This window comes from Protopterus annectens, chromosome 4.part0 (genome assembly GCF_019279795.1).
Source record: "Protopterus annectens isolate FY-2018-M chromosome 4.part0, PAN1.0, whole genome shotgun sequence".
NCBI classification, from domain to species: Eukaryota; Metazoa; Chordata; order Ceratodontiformes; family Protopteridae; genus Protopterus; species Protopterus annectens.
In genome coordinates, this window is record NC_056733.1 from 487278820 (window position 1) to 487295906 (window position 17087).

Genomic DNA, 17087 nt, shown 5'->3' on the forward strand with positions numbered 1-17087 from the left:
CAGGTGATGCTATATTTGCCAACTCAACCGGTAAAATCTGGAATCTACTCCCTACTACCATTACCAAGGAAACCTCACTACCCCTATTTAAAAGGGAACTCAAAAAATACCTCACATCTCATTGGCTGAGCTCTTGTTCTAAACTTGACTAACAACTTCAATAATACATGTCTTGCTACCCGAACTGCTGTTTAGCCAAGTATCTGTGCCTCATAGCATTCGAATGCCTAAGTATTGTGAATTATGAAATCTGATTGTATTCTATGTTCACATTTTCTGATACGTCTCTGCCAATCAGATGTAAGTCTGCACATTATGTATATTGATATCTGCCTGTATTCTTTGTCTATATTTTTGTAAACATATCTGCCTGAGTTTATCACTCAGTGATGTATGTATTGCCTCTTTTTTGGTATGTGGAGCATTTCTCCCTGGGCATCCGCTGAAAATGTACATATATCCTGTTAGACTATCCCGGTCAACAAATGTAAAATAAATAAATAAATAAATAAATACTCCACATAGGCACCTGGAACTAATGTTGGGCAGCACAATGCCATGGTAATCCTCTGGCTAGGCTTGTAAAGGCTCTAAGACCATTAGCCTAATAGACACCTATGAACCTAAACATCTGGATATTCCATAGACATCTGTACAGAGCACTGGAATGGTCTGCACAATTGTTTAACATGCTGCATGTGATGCTGATGCCATTACCATGCTATATAAAGTAATACCATCACAAGGTGGTAAACAGGCATGGATGGTACACCAATCAAAATGCTATCAGCCAAACAGGAGAGGATATTTGCCCAAAGGGACACATACAGATACACACACAGTTACCATTAGTGAAATTAGAACCCCTATCTATCTGGTTATGTCTACTATAGCATTATGTAGTTATCAGATGTGCCACAGAGCTTATAAGATTTCTTGTACTCTCAAGGTACTTCTAAGTTGAATGACATCAGCAGGTCTGGTAAAGTAGGGTAATGGGGCAATTCCAGGGTGGTACACAAATAAAAATGGTACAACCCAGACAGTACATGATTACACACACACACACACACACACACACACACACACACACACACACACACACACACACACAGACACACACACATACATACACACACACACACACACACACACACACACACACACACACACACACACAGTTGCCAGTATTGAGATTAGAACCCCTATATAGTTATGTCTACTATAGTGTTGTGCAGTTATCAGACTTACCACAGAGCTTACTTGAGTTTCCCTCACTCTCAATGTACTTCTAAGGAGAATGACATCAGCAGGCCTAGTAAAGTAAGGTGATGGGACAATTACAGGGTGGTACACAAATCAAAATGGTATAACCCAGACAGTATATGATTCTCACACTCACAGCTGTCAGTACTGAGATGAGAACTTCTACCTATCGAGTTATTTCTGCTACAGTGTTATGCAGTTAACAGATGCACCACGGAGCTTACATGAGATCTCTTAGAATCAAGTAACTTCTAAGGTGAATAACATCAGCAGGCCTAGTAAAGTAGGGTGATGGGACAATTACAGGGTGGTACACAAATCAAAATGGTATAACCCAGACAGTACATGATTCTTACACTCACGCACACAGACACACTTGCCGGTATTGAGATTAGAACTGCTTCCTATCTAGCTATGTGTACGATAGTGTTACACAGTTACTGCATGTGCTACAGAGCTTACTGGGTTGACAACTGGCCAAAGGTGCTGATAACTGCACAGCTGAGGTGAACTGTTACAGGTGCCAGTAAGTCTGCCTTCAGTCTTTCCCTTAGGTCTTGCTAGTTGTTTCTTTCCTGCACTTCAAATAGCCTAATAGCTTTGCACTTCAGCAGGTTTATTTATCAAGTATTCTAGCACATCTGAGAGCCATCAGCAGTAGTCATTCCTCACAGACATAGCTTCAGTACTTAGTAGTCATGATCACCCCTACTGACATGATTAAAGTGCAGTTCTCTGTGCTTTTGCCCATTAACCTGGTGCACTTGGGCACAAATCCAACCACGGAATACTGGAGCAGCCCAAACACTGGAACTCACCCAATTCACCAAATTCACTTACACGTTTATTATACTTAGACAAGTTAACCTAGGTTTCGTCCTACATTCACGGACTTCATCCGAACAATGTATTCAAACCCACACTCTCTTTAAACATACCTCTAAATTAAACAATTTTTCAATTACACCTATTTAATATCCATGACAATGTTAAAGGAACATGCCCTCAAGTGTTTCTTACTACTAAAACTAAGGTTATTGAATAAAACTCATATACATACATATTGCCACATTTCAATTACATCTCCTTAAAAACAACATTTCAATTACATCTCCTTAAAAACAACATTCTGTAAAGCCTTTTACAAACTGTAATAAAATTAATAAGGATAGTCAAGGATGTGTATTGGATGTCCATTTGGATATCTGCGAAATGAAATGGCAGATAAGGTGAGATGCCACCACCTTTCCGGGCATTAACGACAGTATTAATATTTCCCCTTTATTAAAGTTAAAACATATGTTAGGTTAAAGTTTAGCTGCAGATTTGGTTCTTTGGGATATAGGGTAGTAATTTAGAATAATTTGGAACTTTCCAAAGTTTTTATTATCTATTTTTATTTTTTATAATAAAACAATTATTTTAAATGTTATTTAATGTATTTTGAATGCATTGGTGAAGTCTTTTTCTGCTAATTAATTTTATTATAATTTTATTACAGTTTGTAAAAGGCTTTACAGAATGTTGTTTTTAAGGAGATGTAATTGAAATGTGGCAATATGTATGTATATGAGTTTTATTCAATAACCTTAGTTTTAGTAGTAAGAAACACTTGAGGGCATGTTCCTTTAACATTGTCATGGATATTAAATAGGTGTAATTGGAAAATTGTTTAATTTAAAGGTATATTTAAAGGGAGTGTGGGTTTGAATACATTGTTCTGATGAAGTCCGTGAATGTAGGGCGAAACCTAGGTTAACTTGTCTAAGTATAATAAACGGGTATGTGCATTTGGTGAATTGTGTGAGTTCCAGTGTTTGGGCTGCTCCAGTATTCCATGGTTGGATATGTACACAGACAAACCTCTCCTCTAAACTCCTAACACTCAGACTTGTGAGAGATACCCCTATATCACCATATTGGAATATATGCATTCTCCAGCGAAGACTGCACTAGCTGGTCAAGAGGAGAAGGGTCAGCACCTGCAACACACCACATGGAACACATACCCCTACAGAACACACAGTATCACAACTCTGACATAAACAATAACCACACACCCACCTTCACAGTGGCACTCAATAGACATTTATTCAAACATTGGAGACCACCAGGATAGACACCCACTCTACCACCACAACACAGCACAAACCACAGGCCACATATCTCACCTACACAGTGTGCCCCTCAACGTAAGCCCCAAACGCTAAACACCTTGCCTGATACAGTCATCATAGGTGACTCAACTGTGAGACAACAGGATGTGCCACTCACTAGTTTGAACATGGATGAGGTAACAGTTAGATTTCTATCAGATGCCAGAATCCAGCACATAAAACACACAATCAGGTCACTCCACAACAAGTACAAGTATCAATCTGTCATTGTCCATGTGTGTGTGGATGACCTGAGATGCACATCCATGGTCTATATGAAATGTGACATGGTGGAGCTCTCAGATTATGTGGGCCAGGCAGTTATGGCAGTAGCCCTGAGAAGTATACTATCATCACCTTGAATGATGCCGCAGTACAAACAACAAATGATTGCCTTCAACAATTGGCTTATGTGTCTGGCGTCGCTCTCATGGGAACCAGTATCTGTCTGCTTGGGATGACAAGATTGATAGACTGCAATGGCTTGCTAGAGATGGCCTGCATCTGTCACCCCTGAGTTTCCAGGTGCCGGTTAAGTGTCTTGCCACCCCTATAGTGGATTTTACAGTGGTGGTCCAAATCGCATTACCACCGTAACAGCTACACATATATGCAATCAGGGGGTCATGCTGCTCAACACTAGACATCTACATCCCGAGATGCAGCCACTCACACCACTCCTCAAAATGGTGAACATTGCCATTTCTGCTGCACTGGAGACCTGTTTTACAGCAGCAGACAGCACCCCTGCTCAACCAGCCTACAACTCATTCCGCACCTGCCATCCCCAAAACATGGGCCACGGCTGCAAAGGTGGTGGTATCTCCATAGTGATAATGGATAAGCACACATCCAGAGTAGTATCCCAGTATAATGCATCTGACATACATCAGGTACAACTGACATTGGGTAGTAGTAGTGCAATCCAGGTCATAGCCTACTATAGGTCCACATCCATGCCCCTAGACTCTCAATCCATATTCCTCAACACCTTGGAATCAATCAAGGTCCAACCCAACACTCACATACCAGGAGAGTTAAACTACCCCTCAATCAAGTGGGAAAGATACTCATGCACCAATACACTGGCCCAACACTTTCTGTTATACATCAGTTCCAATGCCCTGGACCAGCTCATATTGACACCCAGTAGAGGAAGCACCATCCTTGACCTGTGTTGATTACTAACATATGGGACTGTTGCTTGACAACAGTAGTCAATCGCTACCTGGTCAGATCAAACATACAGTAATCACAATGGAAATCCAGTTCTCACCCACAGCCCCTGCAAAGGTAACCACCTTGGACAGCTTCTCCACAGCTGAGTTTGGACTCATAAGAACAGAAGTGGATAACTTCACAGAAGCCATACCAATGGAAAATACCTGCATGGCTGCCAAATCATACACAATTGCACTGTACAGACAAGTACATCAATGGATGGAACTAGCCATAACCCCACATAACCCTGACATGCACCTGCAAACACTAGAGGCCAGTCAGGTGGTCCCCTGCCATTAATAATCTGTACAATAGAAGGAAGAAACTGTTGCAGAAAAAGGTGGAGTCCCAAGAGTGGTAAAACACCCTTATTAGCCTCATCAACAACTTGAGATCCCTCATGGAATCATCTGAACCTGCCTATGATGGCAAAATTGCAGCAGACACAGACAGTGATCACAAACCCTTTGATAGTCATATCAGAAACCTCCACACCAATACCCAGATGTGCTCTGAGGTATTGCACAATGCTACCTCCTATACTGTGGCAACAGATATTTCTAACATTTTTGCTAACACATTCAATGCCAGATTTAGCCCTGTGTCCACCCAGGGGAACAGTCAGAATGACAGAGGAATGCCAGGCACCCAGGAGTACTCCTCCATGGTTACACCTGCATTGTCTATAGGTGAGAACACAGATTCTATGGGACCCCAAATAATCCCAGGCTATGTTCTACATGAACTACAGAGAAACCTGGCAACACATCTGTGTGCTCTGTTCAGTCACAGCCTCACCTCAAGATATGTCCTTCCCAAATGGCACACTGCTACAGTCATCCATCTCCATAAAGGTGTGGGAACTACAGACCCTGGGAATTATCATTCCATTAGCCTTATGTGTGTGATATGTACAGCTATGGAGTGCATCATCAGGGACCTGATCGACAAGCATATAGGTAATCTCCTAACTCTGGACCCCACACAGTTTGGCTTTGTGAAAGGGAGATCATGCCTGCTTAACCTGTTTGGTTTCTTTAGTCAGTCACCAGGGCTGTGTATCACAGTAAGGCACTGCATACAGCCTACATCAATCTGACCAAGGCTCCTGATACCATTCTTCAGTCAGGGATTATGGTTGAACCCACCAAAGTAAGCATCAACCTCTATATCTCTGAGGGCATTGCAAATTGGGTCACAGATAGAACACACAGTGTGAACATAGCATGCTCCAAGTCAGACTGCCAGCCAGTCACAAGTGGAGTCCCACAGGGATCAGTCCTTGGTACTCTCCTGTTCACCATCTAGTTCACAGGACTCCAGACCAACACAAAGGAACTCTGGCTGACCAAGTTCACAGACAACTGCAATCTGAAAGCCATCATTAACTCCTCAAGTGATGCAGACATTCTACAGAAAGGCCTCACTGAGACCACTGACTGGTGTGGACACCATGGACTGTAGCTTAACACCACAGAATGCATCATCAGCTCCTTTGGTAATATCTCAGTTCCCACTATGTACCACATCGATGGGAGCCCACTGAACACTGTAGGCATTATTAGAGAACTGGGGACACAGGTTGACAGCAACCTGTCCTTTCACCACCACATTGTCAGTGTGGTCAGGAAATTCTTCTATGTGGCATATGTCATTATCAAGGGTTTTGCATCTGGGAGAAAAGCGGTCATCATCTCTGTTTACTCTTCCTTCATTAGACCATCACGTATAATGACCCATTTGGCATGTACCTCAGTAGACACCTGCAACAGCTGGTGAGGGCACAGAAGTACCTCACATTGAGGATCGTAGGCATTCAACATCTATCTTACACAGACAGACTCAAAGGAAACCAACTACAGTATTCTTTGTCTCCTGTCACCTACTTAGAGTTGATCTCTGCTTGACTTGAAAAGCCATGTCTGACCCAGCACTTTTACAACTGCTACAGCTAAACACATCCCGATCTTTCTGCACCACGCATTGCAGAGACATTGACCTCATTACCTCAATCAACACAACATGCTGGGGGGACAGTTTCATCACTCAGAGACTGCAAATGCCCTGGAATAGACTTCCCATACATGTCAAGTAAAGCACCTAGATGACTCTGTTGCAGAAAGATCTTGATGAGTGGATGGGTAATAGATAGTTTACCCCAGGGATCACTACATGGGCTCTACTTGCTGGAGGCACTGGTAACTAACATCAGGTGGCACAATGGCAGGGCACATCTATGGCCTAGGCTTGTAATGGCTTCAGGGCTTTCAGCCTAGTACACACCTATGTACATATGTCTCAATCTCTTAGAGCAAGACATTTGGACAAAGCCATAAATAAAAGTGGGAAAAGGCCCAGAAATAGGGACAATTTCTAAATATTGCTCCTACAAACTTACAAAGTGTATACAACAGGTTTTGCATCAGCAAGAATTGTCTGCAGGTTATTAAGTCTGACACTCAAATGTCTGTTATTATTTTCCAACTTCAGTCTTTACTGATTTGCTACTAATTTGCCAGAAAATCACAAGTTTGTTAAAAATAGTCCAAAAATATGTGGCAAACTTCTGGACATTCTGTAAAAATCTGTACAGTTGAGAGGTATGCCTATCTACCTATAAGGGGGTTGACATCAGCATGAGGCCAGTGGGTGGGTAACTTATCAAAATACTTCTTCATACAAACACAAATTTGCCAGATCTGAGAAAAGAACCCCTGCTTATCTAGTTCTTTGTACTATAGTGTTACACAGTTATCGCATACTCTACAGAGCTTGCCAGCCTAACAACACGCCAAAGGTGCTGATAAGGGGAATGGCATCAGCAGGCTTGTAAATTAGTCCAGTGGGTGTGAGACTTGTCAAAATAGTACATCTTACAAACTTACACATATACACCACAATCGCATTTGTCACATCTGAGAATAGAACCCCTGCCTATATACCCTTTTGTACTATAGTGTTATGCAGTTATCACATGTGCTACAAAGCTTTCTGGGCTGACAACTGGCCAAAGGTGCTGTTAAGCATGGGTGCCAGAACCATAGAGCCAGGGGGAGGGGGAAACCCCCCCACACTTTTACAGCTGCAAGACCTGTCAAGAAAAATTAATGAAGTGGAGTTTTCACTCTAACATGGATTCACTCAGGGAAGTTAAACTAACTAAACAAGCTGTTCTTGTCCTCTTATTGCTCTGTGTTACAGGAGTTATGCTGGCACTGTTCTATTGGTGTTGCCAGAGTCATGCTGGTAAGGAGAGTTTTGTTCTTTTATTTGCAGGAGTTATGCTGATCCCATGCCCGCGCGCTCGTGTGTGTGTGTGTGTGTGTGTGTGTGTGTGTGTGTGTGTGTGTGTGTGTGTGTGTGTGTGTGTGTGTGTGTGTGTGTGTGTGTGTAAGATGCCCCAGTTATGTATACCTGGTGGTTAGTGTCACTCAGGCTCAAACAAGAGCCTGAATTCTCAACCTATACCACCACTTGTCATTCAGGGATTTGTGTCCATAGCTCTCCACTGTCCAGATTTTCACAGAATATTTGGCTCATACATTTCGTCTGTTCCTCTTAAAATTTGTGATTTTCTGGCAAATCAGTGAGAACTGAATTCACTAAATAATGATAGCTCTTTAAATTTCAGTCTTCCTATCTTTCAGGAAACACATAAGACAAACACTTTATTTTAGCAACTTTCTAAGATTATACAAGCAATATTTAAAATGTGTCCCTGGTTTTGGGCCTTTGCCTCCCCATATAAATTTTGGCTTTTTCCAGATTTCTTGTGCTGCGAAGTTGAGAGATTTAGTTGATCGTCAAGTGGATTTTACAAGGAGCTGAGAGCTTCAGGGGAAGAGAAGTTTAATGCTACTTATGCTAAGTCATTTCCATTGTTAGTAGTACAACAGGTAGTATACTTGCTTTTGATGCAGAAGACTGTAGGTACTACTCCCACAGTATGCAGATGGATCGCTGATACTGTACTGTGTTGTACTTTAATGAGAGTGGATGCTGCAGTCCTATGAATGTCCTGCTTTAGAAGAGTTACTTAGTAACTATTAACCCATTATCAGTTTGCCATCCATTCCCCATTGCAAAATTACTAGCTTATCATTTTCTAATGTAGCATAGGCAATTTATTCTTCAAGAGCAACATGCACTTTATTTGTAGATGAAACAATGAAATATAAAGTTGTTTGCTAGCAGCAACCTCTTCATTAGTTACAGATCCCTTTAATGTGGAATTATTTAGATGACTTACTTTTGCAGAGATTTTGCATATTTACTGATATTGGTGGATTGTAATGACAGAAATTTGAGTGGCCTTTTATGGTTGAAATTTTCTGAAATGGGTAGTTTTGTCATTATTGGTTCATACATTTTATTTCATTGCTCACTAGAATACTGTTCCAAACTACAAATTTAAAACAAATTCTAACAAGTGGTGCTGTATTATACAAGGAATATAATTTAATACAACCAGGTTAATATAATCAGGAAGGTGAATCAAAGAACATATACATGTATGCTTGCTCATATGATGCTGAAATTCAAAACAGGGGTAGAGACCAGTCACCAATGGTGTCCCCCAGGGTTTGGTGCTGAGACTTTTTTCTGTTTGGCATATACATTTCAAAAGTAAAAGGAAATACCAAAGGGCTTTGGCCAACTGCTGATTGCAAGTTAAAAGCAGTTATTGCATCCCCAAATGACTTAACCATCACACAGGAAGGTCTATCCCAAACAATAACTGGTACCAGAATCATGAATTGAAACTAAATTCCAAGAAATATATTATTGCATCCTTTGGGACTCATCTACTCCAGGGAACTGCCAAACTGATAATGTCCCCTGAGAACTGACCCAGTTGTTTGGCATTTGGGAACTTGTGTGTACAGTGACCTAACTTTTGATCAACATATGCCCAGAGTCATAAGAAAGTCTTTCTATATTGCACAGTTTATAAACAAATTGATTGTGACTAGATCTAGATATGTTATTGTTCACCTTTACAAAGCCCTCATTAGGTCAATCATTTTGTATAATGCCCACTTTGGCATGTATCTGTCTAAACCCATGCAACTATTGGAATACCCACAGAGATACCTTACTAAACAGATACAAGTCCTAAACTGTAGGTCTTGCATGGACCACCTAAAAGATTTATCACTATACTCAGTATCCTACAGAGTGCTTAGAGGTGATATATCTGGCATACAAGGCATCCTCTGACCTAATACAGATGGACCTACTGAATATCAGCAAGTCAAATGGCATCAGAAATACTCAGTCCAGTTATCTAAACTGAATGTTGTGGAGAGATGGATATATATCCAGAACAGACTATCCATTCAAGTAAAACAAAACTCATCCCTGTCCATATTAAAATACAACTTGGATCTAATGAAGGGTATTAGAAAATGTACTCCAGGATCACCCCTCATGCCACTAATGGATAGAGGCAGTTCCTAAATGCTGCATCCCTTACATGGGTCCCCTCAAATTATCTACAGTGTGATCACATTTATTCTCACTAGAGCTAATATACAATTATTGGCCATGGGATAGGTAAGACCAATCAGGAAATGTTAATTCAAACACCAAAATGAAATTTGGCTAAGCTTAAAATGCCTTCCAAGTGAGCCTATTTTGTGGTAGTAAACAGTTTTCAAAAAATGCCCTTTTTAGATCACTAAGCGTCCCTGTCAACTTCCACCCCCCACCCACCAGTATTCAACAGCTTTTGGTACCTCTGCTTTTAAGGGGAATGACATCAGCAGGCCTGATAAGGTAGGCTAGTGGATGTGAGACATATCAAAATTCTTCTTCTTACAAACATATATATACACATACACTCATTTGCCAGATCTGGGATTAGAACCCCTGTCTACCTAGTGAATTGTACTATAGTGTTATGCACTTATCACACATGCTAGAGTTTACTGGGCTGACAGCTGGCAAAGGTAACGATAAGGGGAATGACATCAGCAGGACTGATAAACTAGTCCACTGGGAAGTGTTGTGGGTGGGAATGGCCTAAAACTGTTTCACCTACAACAAAACAAATACACAACCCCTCATTGTTACATACACAACTGTCACACACACACAGCTGCCAGTATTGAGATTAGAACCCCTACCTATCCAGTTATTTGTACTATAGTGTTATGCAGCTATCACATGTGCTACAGAGTTTATATGGGTGAGCACTTTCCAATAGTACTTCTAAGGTGAATGACAGCAGCAGATATTGTGAAATAGGGCAATGTGAAGTGTACTGCATGGGAAGAGTCTCCTAATACTTGGACCTATGGGGTCATACACACACAGAGGCAGATTATGTGATATTATAGACTCAACTTCAGTACTGTTACACAATGGGGCTCACATTTTATGCTAGAATGTACAACTGTTTACAACTGGTATGCCACTGTACACAGCAGGGCCTCATTGTATGTCATTCAAGGTATTTGTGTGTGTGACTCACTATGTCTGTGTCCCCCTGTGTCTCTCTCTGTATTACTGTCTGTCTCTCAGTTCTCCACATCTATGGGTATATATGCTTGACACATGTTATCTTTTGCCCATATATATGTGTGTGTATGTGACACGACAGATGCAGATATATCACATATAGACCACCTACAGCTAGCTGAGGGTAATCCTGTTTGATATGTTTGTGTGGAGACAGTTTAGGTGTACATAGCTGCTTGCATGCACGGACAGATAAACACAATACAGTCATATATTCTGATGTGGGTTCCAACATGTCCTGTGATTCCCTAAGTGTATGAGCATGCCCAGTGTGACCTTCTATAGTTAGTGTGGGACTCCATTCCAGAAATAGGTGTACTTCAGTCCAAGGTTTTGTGTGCTACAGCCATACCTCTCAGGAGTATGCAGGAGTTTTGTTAGGGTACTTGTTTTGTTTAGTATATATTTTCTGACATATCCATAGTCTGAAACTGCAATGTATTGTGTCATTACCTAGTGCCAGACATCCTCAGATAATCACAGTGCTTTACCAGAGGACTACTAGTTGTATGATGCATATACCAATATTATAATGGCAGCTATGTAAATTCTTGCCCAGCAAGGCCATTTGTGAGGTGTAGCTTTAGGCAGTGTAGTAATGGCATACAGCTGTGTAAACAGTCCAGCAACCAGCCTAGTCAAAAAGATTTGGTGCATAACTCTATCATTTGTAAATATAAATGTTAAACTTAAAACAATGTGGCAGCATTGCCATCTGCTATAAAGAAAGCTAAGTCAACATTTCTTGTTGGTCCAAGGGTTGGAAGGGTGACCTAATGGTTAATGTGTTTGCCTTGCAAGCATTAGGTGCAGGGTTTGAGGGATAATTGGCTAGGATTAAAATGGCTCGCAAGAGCAGTTAGCTTAGTACTAATCTATGAACCTATGAATTAAAATTATTCCATCACTGCCTTTGATGTTTTACAAGTCGGCTCCAGTCTGGCTAGATGAAGGCTTCCTACCTATTGTTTTAAGGCTAAAGTTAATGGCCAGAATTTATGTGTGGAATGTCCATTATTGCTCTGAGTGTAAAATAATGTAAATGCAGTTTCTGTCAGCCTGGGAACACCAGGAAGGTGTAAAAGATGATGTAATGTTTAGCAGAACTGGAGTTAAATTTAAACAATGAGAACCAGAGATTATTAAGCATTTTTGTCTGACTAGCCATCTCACAGCAGAGGAGTATGGAAAGCTGACAAGGAGCCAGCTGGCATAGATGTACCAGGCTAGGGGGGCTGGTGCATGGAAACCTGACTAAAGCAGACCTGATTGCAGCCTTGGTTACAGCTGCATCAGAAAACAGCAACCAGGAGGACAATCAAACTGGCAGTGGAGATATAATTCTCTCGGAGAATGGACAGCTCAGCCTTTCTGCAGTGGACTTAAAAATCCAGCTGGAGCTAAAGAGACTTGAGTTGGAGGCCAGGCCTGTGGAATTAGAAGCAAATGAGAGACTGCAATGTTTGCAGGCTGAGGAGAATGAGAAACTGTTATGTCTGCAAGCTGAGGAATAAGAGAAGCAGAGGCAGCATGAGAAGGAGATGCTGACTCTTCGCCAGAGTCATGAAGATAATGAGGAAGGGAGTAACTGGACCCCAGAAGCATAAAAGGTCAGTAAATTTCTTCTGCAGTTTAAAGAGGGGGATAATTTTGATAGTTTCATTCAGATGTTTGAGAGGGTATGCAAACAGTATGAAGTTGACCAAGGGCTCTGGGCATGGTTCCTGACCCCCTTACTCCATGGTAAAGTTGTAACTGCATTAGCTAAAATGTCAAACGTTGCATGTTTTGATTATACTGCTGTAAAGAAATGTATTTTAGAACTGTTTAAGCTAACACCTAAAACGTATAGGAAAAAGTTTCATGAGCATAGACACAAGGCAGATGAAAGGGTGTGTGAATATGTTGCTGAATTGAGCACTTATTTCCACAGGTGGGTGAGTGGATGTCAGGTCACTACTTTTGATGGGCTGGCAGACCTTTTGGTGAGGGAACAAGCCCTTAGCACTTTGCCTGAGGACATGAGGAGCTGGTTAGCTGACAGACAATGGGCTACTTCAGATGATTTGGGGAAGGAGGGGGACCTATACCTGGCAAGCAGGGCAGCCCTGCACAGGAAGGGGACCCCAGTACTGCTCATGGGTCTCAAGGAACCCATGGTGGGCAGCACAGACTGCCACAACAGAATCTGCCAGTAGCAGGGGAAGCCACTAGTCCAGGTGCATGTCCAGGAGCTAGGGTTAAATGTTTTGAATGAAACCAGTGGGACCATGTGGCATACAGGTGTCCACAGAGGCAAGGTGGGGAACCAAAGGTGAGGAAACCAGTAAGTGGGAAAGACAAAATGCTAATAGTAGGTTGTCTTGAGACAACAGGGGTACTAAACTACCATCCCGCAGATGTCCTGATAGGGAAGGATTTGGATGAGGCAGTACTATGTGCCTATGCAGTTACATGCAGTGAGGCTAGGAGACAAGCATGTGGATCTGCTAGCCTGGGGGAGGCCCAGACTGCATACTTGCAGCCAGGACTGATGAGGTGGTTACTTCAGGGAGTGAACTACTCTGTAGCAGTGAGACTGAAGGTGAGCCACAGCTGCTTGTGGGTACAGATGTTCCCTTGGACAGAGTGACTTCAAAGGTAGAAGTGAGTAGTAGTACCCAGGCTGACAGTGAGGCACCACTGTCAGAGGATGCCAGACTTCCTGTGGAAGGGGAGCTGGGAAGGGTTACAAGGAGAAAGTTGAGACAGGCTCAGCTCTCAGACCCTACATTGCAAGGCCTGAGGCAGGTAGCTAGGGAGGCACCTGATTCTCAAGGAAAGAGGGAACCTGTATAATGGGACAAAGGGTTACTATACAGAGAGTGGACCCCTGAGAGAGGGCTAGGAGGTGAGAGAGTACAGCAGTTGGTAGTGCCGAGAGCTTACCATCTGGCGCTTCTAGCCATAGCCCATGATATTCCCTTCACAGGTCATATGGGCATAAAATGTACAAAGAGGCATATTATACAGAACTTCTATTGGCCTGGAATTTCCAGAGATGTAACAGGGTACTGCAGGACCTGTGAGCAATGCCAAAAGGTAGGCGAGCCAAGTGACAAGGTGAGAGCTCCTTTGATGCCTTTGCCTGTGATAGAGCAGCCATTTCAGAGGGTAGCTATGGATATTGTGGGCCCTCTGAGTACTCCAAGTTCCACAGGGAAAAAGTATTTCCTAGTGGTAGTGGATTATGCTACATGATACCCTGAGTCAGTAGCTTTGTCCTCCATTGAGGCAAAGAAGGTGGCAAATGCTTTGTAAGAGACTTTCAGCAGGGTAGGTTTCCCAAAAGAAATACTGACTGACAGAGGTGCCAATTTTGTGTCAGACCTGCTGGCTTGTCTGTGAAAGTCCTGTGGAGTGAAGCACATGAAGACCACCCCCTACCACCCCCAAACTAATGGTCTTGTTAAGAGGTTAAACTCTACAATCAAGTCCATGCTACGGGCATTTGCAGATCAGTTTAAGAGGGAGTGGGTCAAATATTTGCCTCATCTGTTATTTGCTTACAGAGAGGTTCCCCAGGAATCCACAGGTTTTTCTCCCTTTGAGTTGCTGTATGGGCATAAGGTGAGGGGACCTCTAGATTTAATTTAAGATGAGTGGGAAGGTGAGTGTGTGTCTCACAAGGAGCATGTTGTGGCATATGCCCTAAACCTCAGGACAAGGCTCAGGGAACTCATGGGCTTGGCCCAGGAGAACCTGGCAGAAGCCCAACAACAGAAAAAGGTGTGGTATGACAGGAATGCTCGAGCTAGAGAGTATGCTGTGGGGCAGCAGGTAATGGTTCTCATTCCTGTCAGATACAACAAACTGCAAGCATTTTGGGAGGGACCCTACAAGGTGGTAAGAAAGGTAAGTGATGTTGACTACATGGTGGAACTGCTAAACAGACGGCAGGGGCACAAATTGTACCATGTTAACATGCTGAAAACTTACCATGATAGGGAGGCCCTTGTGCTGAGCATTTGCAGTGGATTACAGGAGGAGTCAGAGGGAAATCTGGGTACTGATCTCCTCAGTGAGGCTCGGGCTGACACCTCAGTAGAAGAGGTAGCAATGTCCCAGCAGCTATCTCCTACCCAGGTTCGAGAAAGCTGAGTGGTGTTGAAGGAATTTGGGGACATATTAACTGGGAAACCAGGGTGCACCCACCTGGTGCAGCACCAGGTAGATACAGAACCCCAAAGGCCTATTAGGCAGACCCCCTGTTGGGTTCCTGAGAGAGTCAGACAGACCCTGAGGGAGGAGGTGCAGGAAATATTGGAACTAGGGGTGATTCAAGAGTCCAACAGTCCCTGGGCCTCCCAGTGGTGCTGGTGCCAAAGAAGGATGGCAGCACCAGGTTCTGTGTGGACTGCAGGAAATTAAATAGTCACACTGAGACAGATGCTTACCCCATGCCTAGGACAGATGAGGCCCTCAAACCACTGGGTGGAGCTAAGTATCTTACAACCATTGATCTTACCAAGGGTTACTGGCAGGTGTCCTTGACTCCCAGTGCTAGAGAGAAGTCAGCCTTTGTGAATCCTTTTGGCTTGTATGAGTTCACAAAGATGCCCTTTGGGATGAAGAATGCCCCAGTGACTTTCCAGAGGCTGGTAGATAATATCCTAGCAGGAGCAGGAGGGTTTTCCCTTGCTTACCTGGATGATATTGCAATCTACAGCCATTCCTGGCCAGAGCACCTTCAGCATGTCAGAGAGGTGCTGGGCAGACTACAGAGGGCAGGGTTGACCACTAAGATGAGCAAATGTTAGGTGGATATGGAAGACGTCTCCTACCTAGGACATAGAGTGGGGAGTGGTAAGATAAGGCCATATCCTGCCAAAGTGGAAGCCATTCAGGCATGGCCTGCACCTGTTACTAAAAAGCAGGTGAGGTCATTTTTAGGGACAGCAGGGTACTACAGAAAGTTTGTCCCCAGATATAGTACCATAGCTTTCCCCTCACAGACCTGACAAGGAAGAACAGGCCAGATAAGGTAGTGTGGACCCTAGCATGTAAGCAGGCATTCCAGAAGCTTAAAGAAGCTTTGGGAGGACCCCCTGTATTAGCCAGTTCAGATTACAGCAAATAATTTGTTGTGCAGGTGGAGGCTTCAAACCATGGGGTGAGGGCTGTACTTAACCAGATTTCTTCAGAGGGGGAAGAGCACCCAGTGGTTTATCTCAGTCGTAGGGTCCAACTCAGGGAGGAATGCTATGCAGCTGTAAAAAAGGAATGTCTAGCCATAGTGTGGGCATTGCAGAAACGTCAGCTTTATCTGTATGGAAAGAAATGCACTGTTATGACAGATCACAACCCCCTAATATGGTTAAACAGTGCCAGCCAGCAAAATGCCAAGTTGTTAAGATGGAGCCTGGGGTTTCAAGCATATAATATGTCAGTGCAGCATCACAGTGGGAGTAGCAATGCCAATGCAGATGGGCTCTCAAGACAACAAATGGGTTAAGTATACTCATACCTAACCCTCTCAAGTGGCGTTTCTCAAGGGTCACTTGAAAAACTAGCTTGAGTTCTCTGGGAGGGAGGGGAGAAATGTGAAGACTAGTACAGATGGGTGAATGCTGCCAGCCTAGTCAAATAGATTTGGTACATAATTCTGTCTTTTGTAAATATGAATGTTGAACTTAAAACAATGTGGCAACATTGTCGTCTGCTGTAAAGAAAGCTAAGTCAATCATTTCTTGTTGGTCCTTTGAAATTAAAATTATTTCACCACTGCCTTTGATGTTTTACAAGTCGGCTCCAGTTCAGCTAGATGAAGGCTCCCTGTCTATTTTTTTAAGGCTAAAGCTAATGACCAGAATTTACACGTGGAATGTCCTTTATTGCTCTAAGTGTAAAAGAATGTAAATGAAGTTTCTGTCAGCCTGTGAA